The 12,634-nt window shown below is 52.7% G+C and overlaps 1 protein-coding gene across 1 annotated transcript in view; it reads right to left on the bottom strand.

Moving 5' to 3' along the window:
* The window catches only part of TBX15 (T-box transcription factor 15), a 124,861-nt gene extending 112,617 nt beyond the window's left edge, over positions 1–12,244 (bottom strand). The window contains exon 1 of the mRNA XM_072769592.1: positions 12,145–12,244. The gene's annotated coding sequence lies outside the window, so the exon portion shown is untranslated. The remainder of the gene's footprint in view (positions 1–12,144) is intronic.
* Positions 12,245–12,634: the final 390 nt, after the last annotated feature.

Here is a 12,634-nt window from a genome sequence, read left to right as displayed (position 1 = left end):
TTGCTGCCATGAGCTGGGGCAGAAAGTGACAGCACAATCACCACAACGGGGCCTCAGCAAAAGAGGGGGAGACAAAGGCCAGCCAGGAGCGCACAGTTACCTTTTCCAGTGGCTTATACTTCTCTTTGGGCTCCTGGCTCCTGATTCTGGTTTCACTGCCCTTCTGGTGGCTGGGGCCGGTTGGGACCAGGCCCAGTGGGATAGCATAGATGGGGCCAGCCTCTCTTCCTTCCCAGGGTTTTCCTCCTCCCCTTGCCCGTATCTCCCATCTCCCTCTGGCAGCCTCTTGCCTTGGCCTTCCCACACAGACCTGGTTTGGATTGAGAAGTAGATGTACCATAGGCCATACCCCCTCCTTGAGACTGTGAAAGCTTCTCAAAAAGAGGACTTTGGCTTATCCACATACCTAGATGCAGGTCCAGAAAGCCTGTACAATGTAGATGACCATTTACACATGTTGGAGAGACACACATAGAAAAGAGAGCACTGGCTTCAATAGCATGCATCTGCACCTCACCCCAAAACACACATTCTGCATAGAGTTCTCAGAGGAGTTCCTATTACCCTTCCTTCAGGTCTACACATAGGTTGCCCCTGCCTCCATTGCAGTATATACACATATCCTAGAATTGTGAATTAGACCATTAAAACAAATCAGATGATCATGAAGCCACATTGCTTTGGATCATTATTCATGAAAACAGAAGCTTTCCTTCAGGTAAATGGGAGGGCCGGGGATATTTTCTTTTTGTGACTGCAGCAGTCATTCTAAGTACCCCTCCCCCCAGGGGCATGCATTCCTTGGTTTGTGACCCAGTACTGACTGGCAGGACGATCTGAAGAAAGATTAAGCAGGATGGTTTACTGTCTGTGACTTAAGTGTATAATTTTATGCGGTTGGGAAAAGAAAAAAAGGCTTGGGGGATGAAACGTAGAAATCTGGGAGTGTGCTATACATTTTCTCCACTCATTATATCAAAGCATTTTCAAAATCTCATGACCCAATCTGTCCCCCCTTTAATGTTTAGGAATTAAAAGTAGGATGCCCAATGCATGAGGCTAATTCCTGAGGCAATCCCCAGATTTCCCAGCCACCAACCTTAGGTCTTGAGTGGAGTCTACAGGTCTATTTCAGGCCTGAAGCTGATGGAAAAGGAACAAGCTGGAGGTCCCCTACCCTATTGCCCTGCAGGTCCTAAAGAGGAAGAGGTTATTAAGCACCCAAAGAGTCAGAAGGAATCAAGGGGAAAGTGGGAGACAGGACCTCACTGACCACCTGTAGGAACCTATGGGAAACGGATACAGAGTCCCAGCCTTGACAGGAAGAAAGCCCAAAAGGAAAGAGCAGCATAATAACTGCTCACCTAAAACTGACCATGTCTAGATATTCTGATTTTTTTTTTTTTCAAAGGAACAACAGAGTTCTGCTGTGTAAGGACAAGAGTCCTGGCAACACAGCCTCTACATCCCCCACATACCAGTCTTCCTTCTGTTTCTTCACACTAAATGCCATCACTGCTAATACCTCAATGCAAGGTGATCTTACCAGGCTCTGGGATTTTGCAGTTTTGTGTAAGTGAAAACAAAGTAAAAAATAGTTGCCAGCAGGACACCTTAGTCTGCCCTTAAACACGTGGGCCAGGACACCCGGCGGGGGGTGAGGCAATCACAATGAATTCAAGCCTGTCTAGGCACTAGTTATAAAACATTAGGAAGCGACTATGGGGTGGGAGGTAACCCTCTGGACTCCAAGGCAGGTGAAGCCTAGTGAACAGGTCCCCCTCGGTCTAAACTATGTGACCTTCCACAAGCCAGTTCATGGCCCGTGCCTCAGTTTCCCTGTCGGCAGAGTGAAGGAGCAGGCAAGCAAAGCAGGCAAGATTTTCAATCGGAGGCTGAACAGACCTGAGGTTTTATTGTTCCTGTGATCGAATCCTCCGGGAATATGAGGCCAACGTACCCACTTTGCACTTCTTCCAAACTGGCGCCCAGTTAGGGGGTGGCACACCTGGCCTGGAGCCCTTGGGTGGGCGTGGGAGGGAGCTGATTTCTGGAAACGCCCGCCCGCCGGGTGCCAGCGCGGCGGACACTGCGCAGGCCCACTCGGGCAGACCTGGCGGACCGCATCTCCAGTCTCCGGGCTGGTTCAGGTTGCCCCGCGCTTCGGGACCGGGCGTGCGTCCTCGACTGTGCAACCACCCCCTCACACTTTTTAAAATAAATGCCCGTGGGGGCGAAAGGGTCTTTAATGATGTTTTTTTGTTTTCGCGAAATAAAATCTTTTGTTTTTATTTTAAACCAGCAGCGTGCCCACCTCTTGGTCCTTCCAGATGTTTGCAATAAAATCGCAGGTTTTGCCTTTGGGACTGGAAATAAAATTTAACGGCCTTCACCCTGTAATTATTCTCTTAGCTCGCCCTTCATAAATTTATCTGCTTTCTATCGGCGTTGGGGTAGGGGGCGAGCGAAAGGGGAGAAAGCCCCGATTTTATATTTGTGACTATAAAAAAGCGCCACCCGGTTTCCTCGCCTTCGGCGGCCGTGGTGTAACCGGGAGAGCCTGGCCCGGCGGGCGGCAACATTGCGCTATTGTTCGCCGCCTTCGGTCTGCGCAGGAGCTGGGCCCCTCCACAAAGGGGGCCTTGTGCGGCCGTGCCCAGAGCGGCCGCGCCCAGGAGGCGAGGAAATCCTGTTCCCCCAGGCCCAGCGCCTCTTTTCCCCGCGAGGATGGTGCAGCCCGGCAGTCGGACCTTCGCCTTCAGCCTGCGCCCGCCGTGGGGGCCGCCGGCTCCTGCCCTGCCAGCCTTCGCAGGAAGCGAAACCTCGAGCCTGCGCTCAGCCCACTGAGGGTGAGGGAGGAGCCTGCCTCTGCATACCCAGGAGCTCGGGAAGGCGGCTGTGTGGCCGTGAGGCTGAGGGGCTTTCTGGAAGGCCGTCCAGCGCCTTTCTTTCGCCTTGCTTGGGCTGGAAAGTACCATTCCGGTACCTTCCTGAGCTCAAGGGAAGGTACCATTCCGGTACCTTCCTGAGCTCAAGGCTGCCGGGCAACCCTACACAACCCAACCCACAGTCGCAGATTTTGAAGACACCAGCGTGCACCCCCAAATAAACGTGCGTACACCGTAACTCCTATAGACTTGTATAGGAAGCTTGTTAAGTACAAGGTTCCTGCGTATATTTTGCATGATTATACAAAGCCATGGTTGTATCTGTCTAGCAGCATACCCATGCATGGACACACCAAGTGCAGCCATATGCATGTGCCTGCATGCCTTTCTAGAATCAAACTTGCATGTAGAAACAACCCAGGGTTGGGTACAAAGCATCACGCACAGCCATATGAGGAAACATTCTAGCTGGCCACACACTCAGCTAGCCCTAAAGTCGGCAGAAATCTACTGGAATTCCGCCTGCTCTATCTTTCCCCCAACTCCTCAGCTCCCTTGGGCGCTCTCTCTCTCTCTCACCTGCCTAAGCTGAATCCATGTGGCTGTCCCCCGACCTCTCCTTCATCTGCATGGAGCTTCCTCTGTCCCTGGGCAAGGTCTCTTAGGTGACAAAAGAAGGGGGAAATGATGAGCACCCATCCTTGAGGCCTCACCCCTTGGGAGACCTACTCAGTGCCTGGGCAAGACCAAGGCATTCCCAAGCCCTGGAGACCCAGCAGGGACTGGAAAACTGGGCAGTGAGAAATGACACCAAACAGGAGCAGGAGGGTTTTGTCTTGTTTTGTTTTTAATCACATGCAGACCATTTCACCTTCCAGCCAGCCTGCCTTGGGCCAGAATGCCAAACCCCAGGAGCCAGACACTTCTTAGGCAAAGCATTCTTTTGAGTTCCTTCTGACATGAGGACTCCCAGCTCTCTCCTAGGTTTGCCCTTACATGTGACTCCATCTCTCTTCTCCTGCTGGTTTTTGCAGGTGCTTGGCTAAGCAAGGTTAAGAGTTCCCTTTGGTTTTTCCACTGAGAGGAAGGATTATCTAAAGCTTATGGGGGTGATGGGGGGAGAAGCCCCAGGCCCCACAGTCTAACACAGTGGGCCAAAGTCCTGGGACCTACAAGAGGATACTTAGGGGTTCCTGGGGTTGGGATGGGAAGGCTGGCAGTGGTGAGGCAGAAAGGCACTTAGGGGACTGAAATGGGGCAGCCCACAAGGACCAGCAGCTAAAAGCAAATGATTTGACGCATTAGGACCTTGATGTGATGGCTTTTTTGCCAGATGTGTTTGGATTTCGCTTGTCACTAATAAAAATCGGCCACCCAGGAGCAAAATGCCTTCGGTAGAACTAGCCGAGCTGTCTGGGCCTGAGCCTGCACTGGCAAACACCGACAAGTAGATTTTAGATTTTTACAGCCTCCTTATGGATCAATCTCTCCCTCTTCAGGAGTGAAGAACGAATTGTCCATTATATAAAGAGATTGGAAAACTGGCTCTCTGAACACACAGCTCCGAGGACGGGCTGGGGAACTAAATCCTTCCAAGTGGGTGTGCGGGAGTGGGGCGGGGAGGCGTAGCTACACTGGCCAGACCAGTGCTTGCTTCTGCCCTCTGGCTGGGGAAGGAGGAGCTGGGAAGAGGTGCGTGAGCTAGGTCACGGGTGGCTTTTCATCAGTGTCAGTCCATAATTCATAAGCCACCTCTTCTACCCTTCTTAAGCAAAACCAAATCAGTATGGGTGGAAAAAATATCTAGAACTCTTAGGCGATGTGCATCACATCCCTAGTGACATGGAAACTAGCTGGGATAGGGATGTCACCAACAGGTTGCTGGGCAATCCCATGGCTACACTTGGTGTGTCCATGCATGGGAGCCTCATGGTCGCGACAAATGAGCCCCTTGAAATGTTTATATATGTAAAACATTATTACATATATAAAACATACACCATATAATATAAAACCAATTACATATATGTGCATACAGACAGTCGTTTTACCACTCTGATGGGCTTTCAGAACAAAGACACACACGATAAGTGTCTGTGGAGAGGCTGACTTTGCCAGAGTTACAGGGCTTGTTCTGGGAGGAGGGGGAGGAGGCAGTCCGATGCTGGTGGCACTCAAATAGCAGTAAGGACCATCGTACTCTAGCCCACAGCCAAGTACAACAGGAAGCCAGGGACAAGGAAGGCTACCTATGCCTAAGCAGGAAAAATATTCACTGAACTTTGTATACTTTACAGACTTCATAGGTCAACAAACCCAGGCAAATGAAGGTGTTTCCAGGACAGAACAATCAGAGCTTGCATATTCTCCCAAACCCCAGTGGTGTCTGCAGCACCAGAGGCCCAAGATGTTTGGGAATTCTGTGAGGCAACAGCAGTGGCACCATGGTGAGCCACTACACCCACCAACATGTGCCCCCAATATTGCTCTCCTTGTCTGCTTTCACGGGAAAGAGAACTTCTGACCCAGCTTGGAAAAACAGCAGAGGATTTGCCATCCAGAGGAAACCGCTTCCAGGAAAGTCAGAGAGAAAAGTTAAGAAGCACGGATTTCCACAGCCTTCATCTCATGCCGCCAAATCTCATTCCGGATCTCTTCTCTTTCTAGTCTGCACCATTTAGGAAGAACTCATACCCACCGGGCCTTTTACTTTGTGCCAGGCCTTGTGCTAAGTGCTTTCCATAAACCAACTCATTCTACCCACTTTGAGCTCTGTGAACCAAGAACCAGTGCTACCAGCCCCATTTTACAGAGGAGGCAACTGAGGTACAAAGGGAGATATGTAACTTGGCATGGGTCTCACACCTTTCAGTGCAGGTATTATAGCTCTACAGCCAGAATTCTTTTTTTCCCCCATTTTCTTTTTTTTTTTTTATTGGAGTTCAATTTGCCAACATATAGCATAACACCCAGTGCTCATCCCATCAAGTGCCCCCCTCAGTGCTCGTCACCCAGTCACCCCCACCCCCTGCCCACCTCCCTTTCTCCACTCCTGTTTGTTTCCCAGAGTTAGGTGTCTCTCATGTTCTGTCTCCCTTTCTGGTATTTCCCACTCATTTTTTTTCTCCTTTCCCCTATTCCCTTTCACTATTTTTTATATTCCCCAAATGAATGAGACCATATAATGTTTGTCCTTCTCCAACTGACTTAATTTCACTCAGCATATAATACCCTCCAGTTTTATCCACATTGACGCAAATGGTGGGTATTCATTGTTTCTAATGGCGGAGTAATATTCCATTGTATACATAGACCACATCTTCTTTATCCATTCATCTTTTGATGGACACCGAGGCTCCTTCCACAGTTTGGCTATTGTGGACATTGTACAGCCAGAATTCTTAATCCCTAATACCCCCAGCCTCTCTGGGTGCAAAGACACTAACATGCCATTTACACACCTGCGTTGTCTCTGCCTTTAAGTGACTCTAACAAAGGTGGCGGAGCTGGGGAGGAACTGATGGAATTGTCTCACACAGGCCAAAGAAAGCCCACCCCATCTAAAATACACCCAGATGGCCTTCCCAGCTTGAGTGCAGTGTCCTTGCCAGGGAGGAGATAGAAGGGCAAGAGCTCCACCCTGTCTTTCCTCACCTGACCATGCTGAACAGAAAAGATACAACACCACCAATCATACTGGAAGGGAAGGGGATGGCTGCTGGCTCTCTAAGGAAGATCAAGCCGCCAAGCTCTGGTTGGCTCCCGTGGCTCCTCCTTGGTACTCACCTCAAGTTGGCTTCTACCTGTACCCACAGACTTGCCACCCCTGGACCTTCCCTCCTGGTGAGGCTGGACCCGGGCTGCTTTGCTTTATTAGCATGGGGTTTATGTGACTAGATCCTTTATTGATTGAACCCCCAAACCACCTATTGCCTGTAGGCTTCCTGCCTGATGGGGCCGTCCACTCCCCCAGGCACAGATCTTCCATGAGATACTTTCAGGCTGATAACTGAGCAATAGGAGGCAACTGAGCCCCACTCCACCCCAGCTCAGTTCACAGCACCTGTCCTTCCCCAGTGACATTTGTCCACCCAGCAGTGGATGGTAGCCAGACCACTTCTGCCCTCAGATTGGGAATTTCCTGAACAGATTAACAGTGTGTTAATCTGGCATAAGAGTCATAACTCCAAGGTCACTAGGGAGATACTGCTCCCTATGGTGGGCCCTCAAATGTTTTCTTTCTTGCTTGCTTTTCCTTCCTTCCTTCCTTCCTTCCTTCCTTCCTTCCTTCCTTCCTTCCTTCTTTCCTTCCTCTCTCTCTCTCTATTTCTTAAAAATATTTTATTTATTTATTCATGAGACACACAGAGAGAGAGAAAGGCAGAGACACAGGCAGAGGGAGAAGCAGGCTCCTTGCAGGGAGCCCGACGTGGGACTCCATCCTGGGGCTCCAGGATCACGCCCTGGGCTGAAGGTGGCGCTAAACCGCTGAGCCACCTGGGTGGCTCTTTCTCGATTTTATTTATTTTTTCATGACAGACGCGCAGAGAGAGAGGCAGAGATATAGGCAGAGGGAGAAGCAGGCTCCCCGCAGGGAGCCTGATGCAGGGACACATCCCAGGATCCCGGGATCAGTCCTGAGCCAACGGTAGATGCTCAACCCCTGAGCCACCCAGGTGCCCCTCGTCAAACATTTTCAACGTGAGTTCTCCTCCCATCTCCCTCCCCCTCTCACCTATACACACATTCACATGGCTCAATTTAGCGGTCCATAGTATATTTTAGTCCTTATTTCTCCAGCTCAGATCTGTTTAAAATGCAAATAAGGAAAAGGTGTCCCCTGATTGGTATCAGCAGTTTATTCTTCAAGATAGCTGAGGCCTCAGATATCCGATTTGTCACATAAAAGGGGACAGAGAAGGAAAACTCCTAGGGCCTTAGGACCCGGCATAATAAGGGAGAACTTTGGAGTTTGGAAGAAATACCTGGGTTTGGCTTGAGAAGGATAGCTTTTTGGTTTAATTTGGTGGGAAAGAAGAGTAAAGCAGAGGTCCCTGGTGTCCAAGGAGGGCTCCCTGTGGAGCCGCAGAACAACTGGGCTTGGGCAGGAGACAGACTCATCATCTGGAGTCCCCACCCCTCAAAGGGTGCACCTCTGCAGTGATGCCCCAAAGTCCCAGGAAACCTTCAGGCTCTGTGGTACTCAGACTGAGTCAGATCTTGTTTCCATGCGAGGGGTGGGGGCATTGCCTCCATTCACCCAAGTCACAGGGCTAGCTCTTGCTTCCTACACAAAGTGAAGGCAGGCCTGGGGGAGTTGGGGCTGTGTGGGTGCAGGAAGATTTTCAGAGAACAGTCCCTGGGATGGCCCTGGGCACTGGTCGAAGCCAGCAGGATCTTCCTGCAGGATCCAGAAAGAGGGAAGAGGGTAGAACTCCAGCAGATCATACCTTCTCCTTTTTCCCTTTTCCTGATTTTGGTTTCTTGGTGGAATGTTGGCAGCCTCTCTTCTTGGGCTATTTTTTCTCTCTCCCTGATGGCAAATCCAGTCTCCCTGGCAAACTTGCTTAGAGCAAACACTGCATTAAAATTCCTGTTGAGGGGCGCCTGGGTGGCTCAGTCGGTTAAGCATCTGCCTTTGGCTCAGGTCATGATCCCAGGGTCCTGGGATAGAGCCCCTCATCACACACCCTGCTCTGTGTAGAGCCTGCTTCTCCCTCTCCCTCTGCCTGCTGCTCCCCCAGCTTGTGCTCTCCACCCCCCCACACCGTGTGTGTATGTGTGTCAAATAAATAAATAGAATCTTTTAAAAAATTAAATAAAACTCCTGTTGAAGCAATGTTGTATTATGCCCGAGTCCTTGGTGTGGCTGTTTCCCCAGGCAGGAGCTCCATGCTGCTCTCAAACCCCCTTGTGCCCTCACTGGTAACGTCCACTCCTGTCTCTCTTCCTATGGAGCTTCCCTCAGTGCCACAGATGCATCTTTTCACCCAACCAGCTGACCTGGTCCACTTTTCTACCTGCCCTGAGACTCCCACTTGCTTCCTTTCCATCTATTTTTCCTGAATGTTTACACTGTCACTGGCAGCAGAGCTCACAGGTGTCCTGCAAGGTGGAGAGAGAGGTGAGTGAATGGGAGTGTCAGGGCAAGGGAGAGGAAAAGAACGTGCAGGGGGAGCCAGCTCCTCTCCTGGGCCTTTGCCTCAGGCCCTACAGTGCCCCTTGACCACTCTAAGGTGGTCAGCTTCTGTTCTGCTCCCAATTCCCCAGATGCTCTGCTGGCTCTATCTCGATCTAGCAGTGAGGGTGGGCAAGTTGACAGTGGCCGCCTCAGAGCCTGAGAAGCATGATTGGGACTTTTAGACTGAGAGGCTACAGAAAATAAAAGCCAGAGAAACATGAGAGGAAAAGGAAGGATCGAAGGGCAAGACAAAACTTAGGGAGGGAGGGAGGGAGGGAGGGAGGGAGGGAGGGAGGGAGGGAGGGAGGGAGGAGTAACAAAAGGAAAAAGAGGAAAAAAAAAAAAGAAAATTGAAGGAAAGCGGACAGGACTATTTCACCTCCTGAAATCCTAACCCTGGCCTGGGCATAAAATCAAGATATCCGGCTCTGATCCATCTTCCCAAAGTAAGATTTAGGGTGAGTCTGAAGAAAGGACTAGGGAGAGGGCCTGGACCGGGTCTTTCTCATACAGGGCAGAGCTCCTGTAGCCAATGGCCTAGCTGAGACCAGACTCCTACAGAGACCCAGGAGCCTAGTAAGACCCACCCGCAGACAGAAGATGGGTGAGGCTCCTGCATTGCTTCCTCAAGCTGTGATGCGTTGGATACACAGTCCCCACGTCTCAGGGAGAGGAAAGAGAAGAGATTCCAAGTAGAGAATAGAAAGTAATGGGGTGAAAGGGCTGGTGGGCTGAGGACCTCAGGGAATCCGAGACTTCTCGCTGTGCCCTAGAGTGGTGGGAGTTCGGCCTCCTTGGCCTTGGCAGAAAACGGAGGGCCTCTCTGGGGAGTGTGCGAGTGGGAGGAGTCGGTGTGAAGCCTGCGGTGTTTGACTGGCGCTGTATGGAGTTTAATATTCTTGAGAATCTAATCCAATTTGAGGCCATTAGGCCAAGTGCCAGAACAGGTTGCACGTCGGTTTTATTTCAGTAAATCCCAGTGGCTGGACAGACCGATGGAACGGGTAGGTATTGGCCCTCCACCCACCGAGTCTGCAGCTGCCCCTTTCCTGGCAGGGCATAAGGTGGCAGGTACCCAGTTCTTCGTTGTAAGGTAGGGGGTGATTTCTCTCTCTGAGCTCCTCCTTCCCTCTCTTCCAATTCAATTCACAGAATGTGAAGTTAGAGTCTCAGCTTTTCCAATAGCACCCCGGCTTCCCCTCTCTGCCCCCGCCCTGGTCAACCTTTCCACACCTCCACTAGCATCTCTAGGTCAAAGACGAATAAAGCCCAGCTTCCTGCCTGGGGTGAATGCGGACCGGTCCGCTGGGAGACAGGAAGAAAAAAAAAAAAAAAAAAGAAAGAAAGAAAGGAAAAAAAAAAAAAACCTTAGCGAAGAGGAATGCGCTGCAAACCGGGGAGAGCAGATGTGCCTGGCATCCCCGGCCCAGCCCTGGCCGGGCCCAGAAAGCCGCTCCTCAGCCCCGCACCCGTGGAATTGTATTATGGTCTCCCCGGTCCAATCATCTTTTTACAGAAAAAAAATTTTTTTTTAAATATAAATTACTGCTTTGCGAGATCAAAGTGCCGCTTTCTGGTGCATCTGGCTGAGCGGGGAGATGGGGGAGGGAGTGGGGCAGAGTGGCGCAGTCCTAGTTACCCAACTTCAAAGTGTTTTCAAGAATGAATTTTGGCCAGTATATTTTAAATTTTCTTCCTCCTCCATCTTCGCCCGGTGCTCAGCGGGGAAGCGCGTAACTGCGCTGGTTCTGGGCGGGCGGAGAAACCTCGCCTTCACCAACTCCACTCGCACTAGATCGAGAGCCCCGGGGCTGCAGCCAAAGCACTGACTCCCTGACTGCGCAGGGGCATGGTGAGCGGGAGGGCGCCGGTGGCTAACCACGGATGCTGGGGTCACCACACACCCAAATAACCCGCGGGGACGCCACCAAATCGCCAAGTGACTACCAGGCAGCTGCCAGAGGCTCCTTGTCAGCCTCCTCTGCGCTCAGGCTGGCAAGTCCCTTGTGCTCCGCCGGAAGAACTGGGGAGAACTAGGTTAGGATTCGAATTATTCCGGGGACTCAGGCCAGTCCCAGGCTTTCCAGGCAGAAGGTCGCAAAGATCTTGATTGTGGATTTGTTTCTACATGACAGGTCAACTGGGCAACTATGCAGGCCTGGTCAACTAGGCCCGGCTCCCTTGAGCCCCCTCGCGCTTTCCTTAAGTGAAGCGCGGGGCTTGGCAATGGCCAAGCCAAAATTTCGCAAGGGTGGTGGGGGGCACCAGTGGCAGAAGCCGCGCGCGAGACGGGCGCGGCGAGTTGCAGGGCTTGGAAATGTTTGCGGCTGAAGAGGCTGAGTCCAGGTTGGGTTGGATCCCGGGGAGGGACTGGCCGCCTCTTGGCGCTGGCCGCCTGGTTACCGCGGAGCCGGGCGGCAGAGATCTAAAGGCTCTGTCCCGCGCGTCTGCTGAACCCAGCTCCGGAGCGAGGCGCGTAGGAGGACCGCCACGTCCCCACTGGGCTCCCTGCGCCCTTCGGGGCCCGCCCGGGGCAAGCCGGAAGGCTCTCGGCTGCTCCCAAACCGCTGCGGTCTTTCCTTTCCTGGAAAGACCAAGTGAGCAAGTATCACCTCGATTGTACTTGATCTGCGTTGTCCCTGCGTGGCCATCTCTGACGTTTTAAATTTCAGATTTTCCTGCCAGAGTAGGACGGGTTAAAACCACGGAGAGCGCGCCGGCTTTTTTCCTACCTCGGGTTCCGCTTCTCCCCTGCCGCCCTGGGGGCTGCATCTCCGACCAGAGAGCTGGGGGCGTGGGGGCCGCAGGATGCTGTTATTCTCGATTCTAGGTAAGAAAACCAAGGTCCCTAAAACTTCGTTGACTGGTCCTAAGTTATTGTGAGGCAAAATTACGTAGGACCTTTTACCCAGGTCGCCTAAAAATTCTCATTCTTCCCACTCCCTCAGGGGTGATCACCCCCCGCCTCGCACTCCCTTCTCCCGCCCGGTCCCTGGAGGATGTGGCCGCGGCAGCTCCGGCGGCCGGCGCGGGCCTGTGCGCACCCGCCCTCTAAGCGCGCGCCGGGCATCTCACCTCAGCCAGGCAGGTGCAGAGGTGGCGGGCGCGGCAGGGCAGCCGTGGGTCGTCCGGCCGTAGGGCAGGAGAAGGCTGGCCGCCTCTTCCTGCTGCCCGGTGACTGAGGGGGCAGGGGGGGGGACAGGGCTGGGGAAACCGCCGTCAGCGGGCCCCGGCCCCGCCTCCCAAGCACAATATCCAGGAAACCTCGTAACTTTCCATTGTCTTAGGAGCTTCACTAAACAAATTGTCTCTATAGCTATGGAGCCCCTTAGAAGAGCGGCTAACGGGGGGAGCGCGCTGGAGAGCGGGCCCGAGCAGGCCCGGGAGGAGCCCCGAGTCGGGAGCCCGCCTGCCGGGGAGTGTGACGGGCAGCCCCGCACCGCCTGGGCACCGCGAGGAGGGAAGCGCGCGGCGCCTGGGCTTCCCCGCGCCTCGGTCTGGGAGCTGCTCAGCCCGCGTCGAGGCCCCCGCAGGACGGGGTATCCAGGCCTGGACTCCCGGCTTC

The sequence above is a fragment of the Canis lupus genome, chromosome 12 (genome assembly GCF_048164855.1).
Source record: "Canis lupus baileyi chromosome 12, mCanLup2.hap1, whole genome shotgun sequence".
NCBI classification, from domain to species: Eukaryota; Metazoa; Chordata; class Mammalia; order Carnivora; family Canidae; genus Canis; species Canis lupus.
The sequence above is the reverse complement of the archived record's forward strand: the minus strand, read 5'-3'. Positions and strand labels throughout refer to the sequence as shown.